This window comes from Neovison vison, chromosome 13 (assembly GCF_020171115.1).
Source record: "Neovison vison isolate M4711 chromosome 13, ASM_NN_V1, whole genome shotgun sequence".
In the NCBI taxonomy this organism is placed as follows: Eukaryota; Metazoa; Chordata; class Mammalia; order Carnivora; family Mustelidae; genus Neogale; species Neogale vison.
Genome location: NC_058103.1, coordinates 16,758,577 through 16,771,518, shown reverse-complemented (window position 1 = coordinate 16,771,518; position 12,942 = coordinate 16,758,577).

Sequence of the window (12,942 nt, the reverse complement as noted above, 5' to 3'; positions counted from 1 at the left end):
ATTTATCATGAATAAGTATTTGATTTTATTAAAAGCTTTTTCTACATCATTCTATTGAGATGATCTCATTATTTTTCTCCTTTATTGTGCTAATTTGGTTAAATACACTAATTCTTAAATTGAGATATAATTCATATACTGTAATATTCATCCTTTCAAAGTGTGCAATTCGGGGTTTTCAGTTTATCTGTAAAGCTATGCGACCATCACCAATATCTAATTCCAGAACATCTTAATCATTCCCAGAAGCTCACTCCAATCCCATTGGCAGTCACTCCCTATTACCTTCTTCCCCCAGTCTCTGGTAGCCACTAATCTACTTCCTGTCTATTTGCCTGTTCTGGACACTTCATTTATAAGAGGAATCACATAGTATGTGGCTTTTGTGTCAAACTTCCTTCACTTAGCATAACTTTCTTACAGCTCATCCATGTAGCATGAATCAGCACTTCATGCCTTTTCATGACTGAATGATAGCCCACCATATGGATATACCACATTTTGTTTATCAATTCATTAGTTTTTTCATTTGAAAATTCATTTGAGTTTTTTCCACTTTTTGGCTAGGAATAATGTTGCTATGAACATAGGATATAGATTTTTAATTCGTGGGCACATACCTAGGAATAAAATTTCTGGGTCATATGGTAACCCGCATTTAACTTTTTGAAGAGCTATCAAACTGTTTTCCAAAGTGACTATACCATTTTACATTCCCAAAAGCAATTTATGAAAGCTCCAATTTCTTAACATCCTTGTCAACACTTGTTATCGTCTGTATTTTTTAAGGATTTTTTTAAGTAGTCTCTAATGTGGGGCTCAAATTTATAACCCTGAGATTAAGAGTTGCATGCTCCACTGGCCGAACCAGACAGGTATCCCTGTATTTCTTCTTTTTTCCTTTTTTTTCCAGTTTCCTTTTTTTTTTTTTTTTTAATTAGTGCTTTTAAGGGTTGAATTTAGTGATTCCTCAGTCACATATAACACCCAATGTTTATTACATCAAGTGCCCTCTTTAGGGCCCATCACCCAGCTACCCTATCCCCCATTCCCCTCCCCTCCAGCAACCCTCAGTTTGTCTCCTAGAGTTGGGTCTCTTATGGTCCTATTATTGTTTTCTTTGTTGGTGTGAAGTGGTATTTCATTGTGATTTTGATTTGCATTTCCCTAATGAGTAACAATGTTGAACATTTTTCCTGTGCTTATTGTCTATCTGTATCTCTTCTTTGGAGAAATGTTTATTCAAATCCTTTGCCTACCTTTTTTTAAAGATTTATTTGTTTTAGAGAGAAAGCACACATACGTGCATGTGAGTGCATGTGCACATGTGTGCAATCAGGAGGGGGTGCAGAGAGAGAGGGAGAGAGAATTCTCAAGCAGATGCCTTGCCCCACTGAGGGTGGAGACTGATGTGAGACTGGATCCCAGGATCCCAAGGTTATGACTTGAGCCAAGATTGAGAGTTGGATGCTTAACTGGCTGAGCCACCCAGGCACCCCCCACCTTTGCCTATTTTTCAGTTGGGTTGTTTATCTTTTTGTTTTTGCTTTTTTGGATTTTTTTGTTCAGTTGTATCTTTTTGTTGTTCAGTTGTAAAAGTTATTCATATATTCTGGATACTAGACTCTTATCAGGTATATGAGTTACAAATATTTTCTCCTACTCTGTAGGTTGTTTTTTCTTTTTCTTCTTAATGTCCTTTGAAGCATAAAAGTTTAAAATTTTTGATGAAGTTCAGTTTATCTATTTTTATTTTGATTGTGCATTTGGTTTCCTATGTAAAAACTCCTTGCTGAATGAAAGATCATAAAAATTTATACTTGTATTTTCTAATAGTTTTATATTTTAGCACTTACATTTAGGTTTTTTTTATCCATTTTAAGTTAATTTTTGCACGTGGAGTATGGAGAGATCCAACTTCATTTTCTTGCTTGTGGATATCCAGTTGTCCCAGACCCACCTGTTGAAAACACTGCTTGATTTTATAATATTAAGCCAACATTGTATTCCTGAAATAAATCACATCATTGGAGTCTACTTATTAATATTCTGTTTTTTGTTAAGTATGCTCATGAGAGGTATTGCTCTATAATTTTCATCTCTTATATATTCGTCACCCTTTGGCATTAAAATTATGGTTGTCTGTTCCTTTTCTATAATTTGAAAGAGTTTGTGTAAGATTAGTTTCATTCCATTGAATGTTTAGAAGAATTTGCTTAGTGAAGAAATCTGGACCTGGAGATTTCTTTATGTGAAAGTTTTAGTAACAGATTCAATTTCTTAGCTATAAAACATTCATATTTTCAATTTCCTCTTCAGCTGATAAACTGTGTTTTCATAGACATTCCATTTCATGTATATTTTCAGACTTATTGGTATAAAGTTCTTCATAATATCTACTTAGAATATTGGTAACTTGTACCATTTTTCTTATTTTTTTAATCTAGTAGTTTTTTCTTGCTAGCAGTTTGTCAATTTTATGTCTTTTCAAAAAACAAAACAAAATTTAAAAAAAAAAAACCCAGCTCTAGGTTTGATTTTTCTTACATACTTTTTAAAAATTTCATTTCTGCTATTACCTTTATTATTTTCTTTACTCTTCTATTTTCAGATTTAATTTTCTATTCTTTCTCTGCTTTTTGGGATGGAAACTAAAATTGATTTTTCACCTTTCTTTTCTTTTATTATATGCAGACTTAAAGAAACAAATTTCCCTTTAAGTACAGCTTTAGCTTTGTTCTTCAAGTTTTGATATATCATTATTTTTATTTTAATCTAGTTCCAAATATTGTCTGTTGATATAATTTTTTTGAATTATTGATTATATGGAAGTATACTGCTTAATTTCCAAATATTTGAGGAGTTTCTGGTTATATTTTTGTTATTGGTTTCTACCTTAACCACTTTGGTCAGAGAACATATTTTGGATGATTTCACTCTTTGGAATTTGTTGAGATTTGTTTTAAGGATGAGCTTATGGCAAATTTTGGTAAATGTTCCATAGGCTCTTGGAAAGAACACATATCCCGACAATGCTGGTTGTAGTAAGGTATGTGCATCGGTTAAAGTTATTACTTATGTTTAAATCTTCCATATTCTTGATGATTTTTCACTGTACTATCAGTTAGTTACAGTTCTATAATTTTGCTTTCTATTTTGAACCTATAGTAGTAGATGTATCAAAATACAAAATTATTATTTCTTCCTGGTAGATTTTTTTTTTTATGAACTGTCCTATATCGTTAGTAATGCTTCTTCACTTACATTTACTTTGACTGATATTATAGAGCTGTATCAGCCTCCTTTTGGTTAGCCTTTGGTTGGTGTACCTTTTTCAAATCCTTTAATTTCAATTTTTCTTTGCCTCTACACTTAAAAATTGTGCCTCCTGAAAGCAATATATAGTTAGGTTTTAAAAAATATTTTTCCATCTGGTAAGCAGCCTCTTTAAGATTATCCCAAATGATCCCCACCTTCTGTATTCAAGCCCTTGTACAATCTCTCCCCTGAGTGTACACCGAAACTAACTCACCTCTAGTGAATTCTAAAGATCAGCCATGCTCTTAAGTCATTTTATATGTAATGCAAGTTTATCTATATGAAAAATTCCTAGGATTGTTGGGTTAAAAGATGTAATGTACCTTTGTAATTTTGATAGATACTGCCAGCCTACACAGTTTGTACTAATTTAGGCAATGTGTGAAAGTACCTATTTAACCAGATGCTTACCATTATAATGTGTTAACAAGCTTTATTATTATTATTATTATTTTAAAGATTTTATTTATTTGTCAGAGAGAGAGAGGGAGAGAGAGCGAGCACAGGCAGACAGAATGGCAGGCAGAGGCAGAGGGAGAAGCAGGCTCCCTGCCGAGCAAGGAGCCAGATGTGGGACTCGATCCCAGGACGCTGGGATCATGACCTGAGCCGAAGGCAGCTGCTTAACCAACTGAGCCACCCAGGCGTCCCAAGCTTTATTATTTTTGATAGGTGAAAAACTTATATTAAAAGTGAGGTTTAGCGTCTTTTCATATGCTTCAGAGTCATTTGTACTTCCCCTTCTATGAATGCCTATTAATTTCTTTTGCCTGTTTTTGTATTGGATTGCTGATCTATTTCTTTTTTATTTGAGGGGCTCATTTTACATTAGATAAATTAGCCCTTATCTTGATGGAGTTACACACATCTCACACAGGTTCTCATTTGCATTTGCTTATGATACTGCTGTCATGAAGAAATTCTTTATCTCTACAAAGTCTCATCTAGCAATCATTTCTTTTGAGGCTTTTTGGTTTTGTGGCAAAAGAAAGGCCTTCTTCATTCTTAAGCCATAAAATTTTCCTCTTTTTTCCTAGTACATTCAGAGTTTTACTTCTTATGTTTAAGTCTTAGAACTGTCTGCAAGTTATTCTGACGTAATGAGTGAAGTGTGGATCCAACTCAATTTTCTTCCAGAATACTACCCAGTGATCTCTACTTCCTGAATAATCTTTTTCCCATTGATTAAAAAGCCACCTTTATCATACACTCAATTCCCATATGTATGTAGATCTGTTTCTGAACCGTTCTGCTATACTGATCTATTCACAAATTATTACCACAGTTTTAATCACTGTAGATTTATAAATTTTAAACATCAATAATCTCCCTCTACCAACATCCCTTTCTTTCTCATATATTCTTGCTTGGTTTTCCATATGAACTTCAGAAGCAGTTTTGAAAATCTTTTTTAAAAATCTTATTTGTATTTTTATTGGATATCACATTAAATTTATGTTAACTAGGGAGAGGTGACATCTTTATAATGGTGAAATGTTATGTACGAACATAGTATATCTTTCCAATTGTTCAGGTTTTGTTTTGTGTCCTTCATTAGCATTTTAGAATTTTCTACAAGTAATATTTCTTGAGTTTATTCCTAAGTATTTTATATCTTCTGTTTTCTGCTGCTATTATAAAGTGGGTCTCTTCTTTCCTTATAGCTGTAATCAGACATTGTGTATACAAAGGCTGTTGATTCTGAAAATTAATCTTGGAGTCATCTAATTTATTCTTATTTTGTTTCTAAGTTTTTGGTTAGTCCTTTTTAGTTTCTAGGTTGACAATCCAATCACATCAGCAAGTTATAATTTTATCCTCTCTCCCTAATTTCTATACCATTAATTTCTTTCTCTTGTCTAACTGTTTTAAGTTCTGAAGAACAATTTTAAATAATGGTGATTATGTATTTTATTTATATTAATAAATAAATAAATATTGATTGATTTATTATTTATTTATATTTATTTTAATAATGGTGATTAGTGGACATCCTTGTTTCTGGTTTAAATAAAACTCTTTTGCTAATCTCAAGCATGGTGCTGGCTTTGGACTGAGATATATTTTATCATACTAAGGAAATACCAAGCTAATCTTAATATTTTATCACACTAAGGAAACACCCAGCTAATCTTAATATTAAATGATCCTTGTGTTTCTGAAATAAGCCTCACTTAGTCATGGTGAATTACTCTTATCTGGAGCCAACCTGACTGGGTTCAAATCCTAGAATCATACCTGGTTGGTATTTGAGTTTGGGCAGAATACTCTATCTCTTTTTGACTCAGTTTCCTTATCTGAAAAATGGGGATGATACGACTATCTATTGCATTAGGTTGTTGTGAAAATCAAATACAAAAAGTCGACCATTTTTCCACATGCTTAAGGGGCATTTGCATTTTTTTCCTGAAAATAGTTCAAATCTCTCCCCTATTTTTCTATAGGTCCTCCTCTGTTTTTAAAAGGTCTTTATAAATTAGGACTGTTAGTCCTTAATATGTGAAATAAGTTGCAAATATGTTATCCCAGTTATCACTTGTATTTTACCTTTTGCATGCAAAAGTTTTGGTTTTGTCTTTTAGCATAGTCAAATACATCTCTTACTGTATCTGGATTTTTTTTTTTTTTTTGGTATTTGGATTTTTTTATTAATTGACTTTTTTGTTGTCATTGTTATGTCACCATACAGTACATCATTAGTTTTTGATGCAGTGTTCCATGATCCATTGTTTGCGTACAACACCTAGTGCGCCATGCTATACGTGCCTTCATTAATGCCTATCACTGGCCTCTGGATTTTTAAGTTACATGTAATCTGGAAGATTACATTATTGGCCTCAATTTTGTACCATTCTCAGTATCCCCACCCTTTGTCATGTGAATTTATAATCCCTTCCACAAATGCGTGAAGATTATTTTCCTAGTGGTCCAAAGAGAATAAAAGACATGTGGAACAGAGCCGCCTTAGCTGAGCTCAGTGCAGAACTATGCAATGACTAACCAATACCATTACGAAAGCTCCCTCACTCCAGGTTACAGAGCGGGGGTTGACAATCTTCTTATCAAGGTCAGATAAACATTTGAGGGTTTGAAACCAGGTAAGTTTATGTTCTTTCCTCTCCCCTTTTCACTGAATCTCTTAAAAGTTTAAAAAAAAATTCTTATAAAAAAAAATCTCATTCAGTTCCCAGCAGCCCCAAATAGGACTCTGGCCAGAATTAGACTGCAGGTCAATTTGCTGAGGAATTCATTCTTCCTTTTTTAGTAATTGTGTGGTTTAATATCATACAATTAAACCTCTGATCAATTTGAAAGTTATCTTGGCATATAGTATGAGGAACAGATCCAATTTGCTTTTTCAGATGGCTATCCAGTTATCCTAATACTATTCACTTAAAATGTTAAAAAAATTTTTTTTTTTTTTTTTTTTTTTTAAGTAAAACTCTACCTCCAACACAGGGCTTGAACTCCCAACCCCAAGATTGAAAGTCACATTCTCTATTGACTGAGCCAGCCAGGCACCCTCAACACTATTCATTTTTATAGCCCATCTTTCCCCTGCTGACTTCAGATACTACCTTTACTGTATCCTGAATTTCTACAGGAGTCTGTCTATTTCTGAATTTTCTATTGTGTTCCATTTGTTAGCTTGGCTATTCATGTACCTGTACCATACTTTGTCTCAGAGGCTATATGCTTTTAATACCTTTTCCCTTCCAAGTGCTCTTTTTCACAGTTTTCTTAGGCTAGTCTTGCTTCTTTGGTCTTCTAAATAAACTTCATAAGCCATAGACATTTCCACCATTTTGGTGGGTCACACAAAATCTTTCTAGGAAGAATATACAATCTTTTAAACTACTGACTAGTAGGATTAGTGTTACAGGACTAACGGAGTTAATTTACCAAAACTCAATCTCCTGATTGAGTTTTGGTAAATTATTTTTCTGGAAATTTTTGGTAAATTATTTTTCTGGAAATTTGTCCATTTTGTTTAAGCTTTCAAATATACTGGATAAGGTTTTCATGGTATTACTTTACTATCTCCTAAAACTCTTCTGTATCTATAATCATGTGTCCCTTTTCTTTCCTAATATTGATAATGCCTTCTCTATCTTTTCTTAATGATGCTAAAGTCTGCTTATCTTATCATAATTTTTGTTGATTTTTTTCAATTATATGTTTATTACATTAAATTTAGATCTTATACTATTGTTTTATTATTTGTCTTCTCTAGGTTTATTCTGTTGTTTTTTACTAACTGTAAGTAGAATGCTTAGCTCATCAATTTTCAGTCCTTTCTTCTTCTCTGACTTAAACATTTCAGACCACATGCTTTCCTCAAACTACCCTTTAAGCTGCATTTCCAGAGGGTTAATATAATTCAGTTCTGAGTATTTTCTAGTATCTGTTAATACTTTTTCATTGGTTCATTAGATATGCTATGAAATTTACAAATATGTTAACAAATTCATTTTTTGTTACTGACTTTTCAATTTCATTCCATTGTCATTAGAAAGAGTGGTCTATGTGACTAACTTGAAATTCACTGAGGTTTATTTTATGGCCTAAGAGCCAATTTTTGTAATGTTCCACTTGTGCTTGAAAATAATATGTAATTCTTCACATTGTTGGGTGTGATATTTTTTCATGTCCACTAGACTACAGATTTATTATACTATTTAAATATTATGTATTTATAACAATTTCTGTCTACTTGTCACATCAATTACTAAAAAAAGATATTTTAAACTTAGTTTTGCCCAATTTTGTTTATGTATACTGAGGCTTTATCATCAAGCTTAGTTGAGAATTAGTATGTCTCTCTGGCAAATTGAACCACTTATCAGTGATTGAGTCAACGTTTGTTATTTAGCAGAGATTCTTAACTTTCGCTGATTATCTTCCTCTTATATTTTTTCTATCCTTTTACTTTCCGTCTTCCTCTAAGTATTGGATGTATCTCTTATAAATAGCATATAAGTAGATATTTAAAATCTAGTATTATTGGCTTTATCTTTAAACTGGAGAGTCTAGTTCATTAACATTCATAACTGGTAAGTTTAAATTCTTTTACCATCTTATTTTATGCTTTGTTTTTCTCTCCTTTCCAGTTTATTGTTTTTATTTCTTTCCCCCCATATTAGCTTAAATGCTATATTATTCTGTATTTATTCTCTTAGTGGTTATCCTAAATATTTTAACATGTCTACTTACCTAAGGCCCCAAATTGATAAGATTCTTTAACTCCTCCCGAACAACCAAAAGGCAGCTGGACACTGTTAACTCTCACCATCCCTTTTCAAAATTATGTGTTTTGTTGCCTGGTGTTTTAAAGCCTTTCTTTTATTTCTTGAAATATATTTAAAACATTTAGTTTATACTGTGTGCCAGTAAGCGCAGTATCTAATGTGTTTGACTCTGATTGTCCCACATATTGTTTCTGATGACTCTCACTCATGGTCTCTCCTTCTTTGGTTTATGGTTTTTACCTATGAGCTACCTATAATCTTTATAACTATCTGTGAGAGTTATAAACTAGTTTATAACTATCTTTGATACCGGGACTGAAGTTTCCTTCCTCCTGAGAGAATTTGTGTTGGCTTTGCCAGTCATCTAAGGTTAGTCCTGACCTGGGTCCACTGTAAATTAAATTTCCATTTACAGTATTTTAGACAGCACCAGTAAAATAAACTTAGGGCATAAACCCTTATAAGGGACTTGCTGGGGCACCTGAGTGGCTCAGTCAGTTGAGCATCTGCCTCTGGCTCAGGTCATGATTCCAAGGTCCTGGGGTCAAGCTCCCTGTTCAGTAGGAAGCCTTTGTCTCCTTCTCATTCTGTCACTCCCCCTGCTTATGTTTTTTTCTCCCTCTCTCTCTCTCTCTGTCAAATAAATAAATTAAAAGCTACAACTTGTTAAACATTTTTAGGTTAAAATAAACTTTTCCTCAACCCATGGCCAAGGTCAAGAAAGGCCTTGCTGTTATTTCTGCTTGGTGGGTTTACTTAGTATTGATGCTTATGCTGTGAGAATAGCCCTTTGAGGGCCCCCACTTTGTGGGAGATCTTGGGCTAAACGGCCTGTTTGAGCAGGTCCTGCTTTACCTCCTGCACCACAGTCACCATGACAGAGGCTCAAGGGGACTAGGTCTCTGCAGATACTTTCAGAGTGAATAATGGCTTTCATCTCACTTGTCGCCCAAAGTTGAGCTTTCACAGAACCTTTGACTTCTATGGGTTCTTTCATTCCTTGTTACTGGTTCAGTGCATTTAAATTGATTTTTTTTTTTTGGACCCTTCAGAATCAATGATAAAACCCACAAAGTAAGAGGATTCAGTAAGGTAGCAGGACATAAAATTAATTTACAAAAATCAAAAGCCTTCCTATATAAGAATAACCAAGTAGAAGACATAATGGCAGAGAAAACCCCATGAGTAGCAACAGAGAAGATGGAATACTATGGGGTAAACGTAATAAGAAATGCATGATACCTATCCAAGGGAAAGTCTGAAGCAGTCTTAAAAAGGCACAGAAACAGACATGAACAAATGGAAATACATCCCCTGTTCATGGATAATTTGGATAACTTGACATTGTAAAGATGCCAGTTCTCCCTAAGTGAGTTAATAAATGTAATACAATCCCAGTTAGACATGTTGGTACTAAAGTTTATATGGAAAAACAAACATGTAAGAAAGGCCAGGAAAACACCCAAAAAGAAAAATTATACAGAGAACTAGCTCTATCAGATATTAAAGCACATTATCGTTTCGGTTATTGAAAACATTGTGCAACTATGTACAAGCGGACACACAGACAAGTGAGTAGAATCAAAAGCTCAGAAACAGACCCAAGTACATACGGTCCTGGATTGAGTCCTTGACCAGAAAAAGGGAAAATGGGTGACGCTGAACTAAGTGGGTCGTTTCGTTAACAGGATTGTATCGACATAATTTCCTGGTTTCCATCATTGTACCATGGTTATATAAACTGTTAACATCAAAAGCTAAGAGAGGGACATATAGCAATTTTCTATACTATTTTTGCAACTTTCCTGTAAGTCCAAACTTATTTAAAACTTAAAGATTTTTTTAAAAGAGATTTCAATTGGAAGGGGAGGTGAACCATGAGACACTATGGACTCTGAAAAACAGTCTGAGGGGTTTGAAGTGGTGGGGGGGGTGGGAGGTTGGGGTACCAGGTGGTGGGTATTATAGAGGGCACGGCACAGCTTGCATGGAGCACTGGGTGTGGTGAAAAAATAATGAATACTGTTTTTCTAAAAATAAATAAATTGGAAAAAAAAAGTTGAATAAAAAAAAAAAAGAGAGAGATTTCAATCCAGAGCTCCAAAGAATGTGTTGAATAGACTCTGAGTCACACTAACGTGGAACACAAGGAAAAGGGCCATACGACACCACTGTTGGCCCAAAACACTACATTGGTTCCATTTTAGAGAGCCCAGCTAACTTTGCTTACAGCATGGTATTAATGAGACTGAAATCATGAGATCGATGCCTGGGATGGGCCAGCTGCATTGGTTTTGTCCTATAGACACTTTCTGCAGCACTGAAATTACAAAGATTGTAAAATTCCCCATTATAAATGGTGTACATTCATCAACACAAATTTACTGTGGCCACTGAGGAAAAAAGCCCCAAATGCATAGTTTAGAGTGGCAACTTTGCTACTGAAGAATAGTACCAGAGATTAAGGTTACCACACTGTACATTAAATTCTACCAAGATAAGGTGGTTTAAAGGGAATAACCTCAGACAGGCATCAAGATAGAACACATGTAGAATTCAGCCAGCCATGGGGCAAACTGAGTATTTCATGCTCCTAAGTATGTCAGTAGCTCCTACAAATAGACGGATCCTATTTTATTTTCCAGGGAGGTGATCGAGCCACTGGCAACCTGTTCACATCTCCATTCAGCTTTGTCTGCACAATGGGCCAGTTGCATTGGCTTTCCATGACTGCATGGCAGAGGAATACTGTGACAGTTCTCCAAATCAATAAGCAAGCCAAATTACACAGGGTCCTTCACTTTGTCTCCTACCTCTCCCTCTCCTCTATGCTGTCACCCACACTGCAGTGCCCTGTACAAACCACACCCTTCATGGCCTCATCCTCTCTCCTCCACTTAAATTGTTCATCCTCCAGAACTTGGTCCAATATTTTTTAACTCCTCCCTCTACCCAGCTTGAGTTGGAGTGCCTTCCTCCTTGCTGCCAAGATCCCCTGGTATTCTTTCTCAAAGTTTATCATTCTACCCTGGGATATTTGCTTTGTGTCTTCCTCAGAAGACCAGGAAGACCATGACAACAGGAATATCCTTCCTCTTTGCATATTCAGCAGCTAGCAGTGTGCTGGACCGAAAACGTGCTCTATTCACATCTAATGAGTGAAGGGACATTTAGAAAGGCCAAAACCATTAAGACCACTGTCTTGCTAGCAGCTCTGCGAGATGTTTAGGAAGATGTTCAGAACAGTTCATCACTAACATTAACAATTCAAAGTACATGTCCTTCTGGCTTAGGGATCCATTTTTGTTTTGGTTTACAGAGGACAGTATCTGTTCATTGCCATGGATTTGGAAGATTTTATTGACTTTTGCTTTGGTCACTTCCAAAACCAAGAATCGGCCACAGAAACTGCCTATCTTCTTTCCATGATGTAGGCACAGAGATGTGCCCATTCAGAGTTGCTTTGACAGAGAAACAGCCCACCAGGAACAACAGGTAAATGGAGTCAGAGGGTGTCACAAGACACCAGTTCCAGGCCCACTGGCACACAGTTGATTTCAGATATACATGGCCAACAGGTCATTTGTATTGTGAAAAGGGCAGCACAGGGTATTACTGGGAACAGAAAGTCTAGCACAAAACAGACTTGGGATTTTGAACTCTGGCTTACACTGATTAGCTATGTAACTTTAAGCAAGTTAGTCTCTAACTATAAGCATATTTCATTGCTTTAAAACAGACATAGACTTACCTACTTTAGAGTTGTTGAAGATTGAGATGCTGTTGACAAATGGCATATAATAATCACTCAGTAAATAGTCATTATTATTATTATTATTATTTTCACTAGGGGCTCTAGAAAGGCTCAATCTGGTTTCATGCAGAGCATATCTGAGAACTTTGGGCAGCAGCCACCTTCCCCAAAAGGTCCCAGAAGAAGACTGGCTTAGCAAGTGCTCAACACAGGTTTGTTCAATCAGTAAATACGACAATGGCCCTTGAGGACCTTTGTTAGTCTTATCAGCTGTCCAGCACCTGAACTATTCTCCTATGTTTGAGGAATTCCTCCAACCTCAACAGATGCTACACATTCCAGATAACCTCGTTCTCACTTCCTGCAGCTAGGACTTAAGCACATGAGTGCTAATCAGATCCATTCATACCAGACTTTGAAACAGAAATTAGTGATTCAAAGAAGCCAGGAACACACAGGATCCCTTCCAGTGAGGGGGAACCCCCAACATATAGCTCCTGAGGCACCAAGTTATGATGGTAATAAAGTAGAAAATTGAGTTCCACTTTACTATTAGTAGAGCTAGGGCCTGAAACCCCAGTAAATATTCTCTAATAATAAGATCCAACACAGTACCAAAGG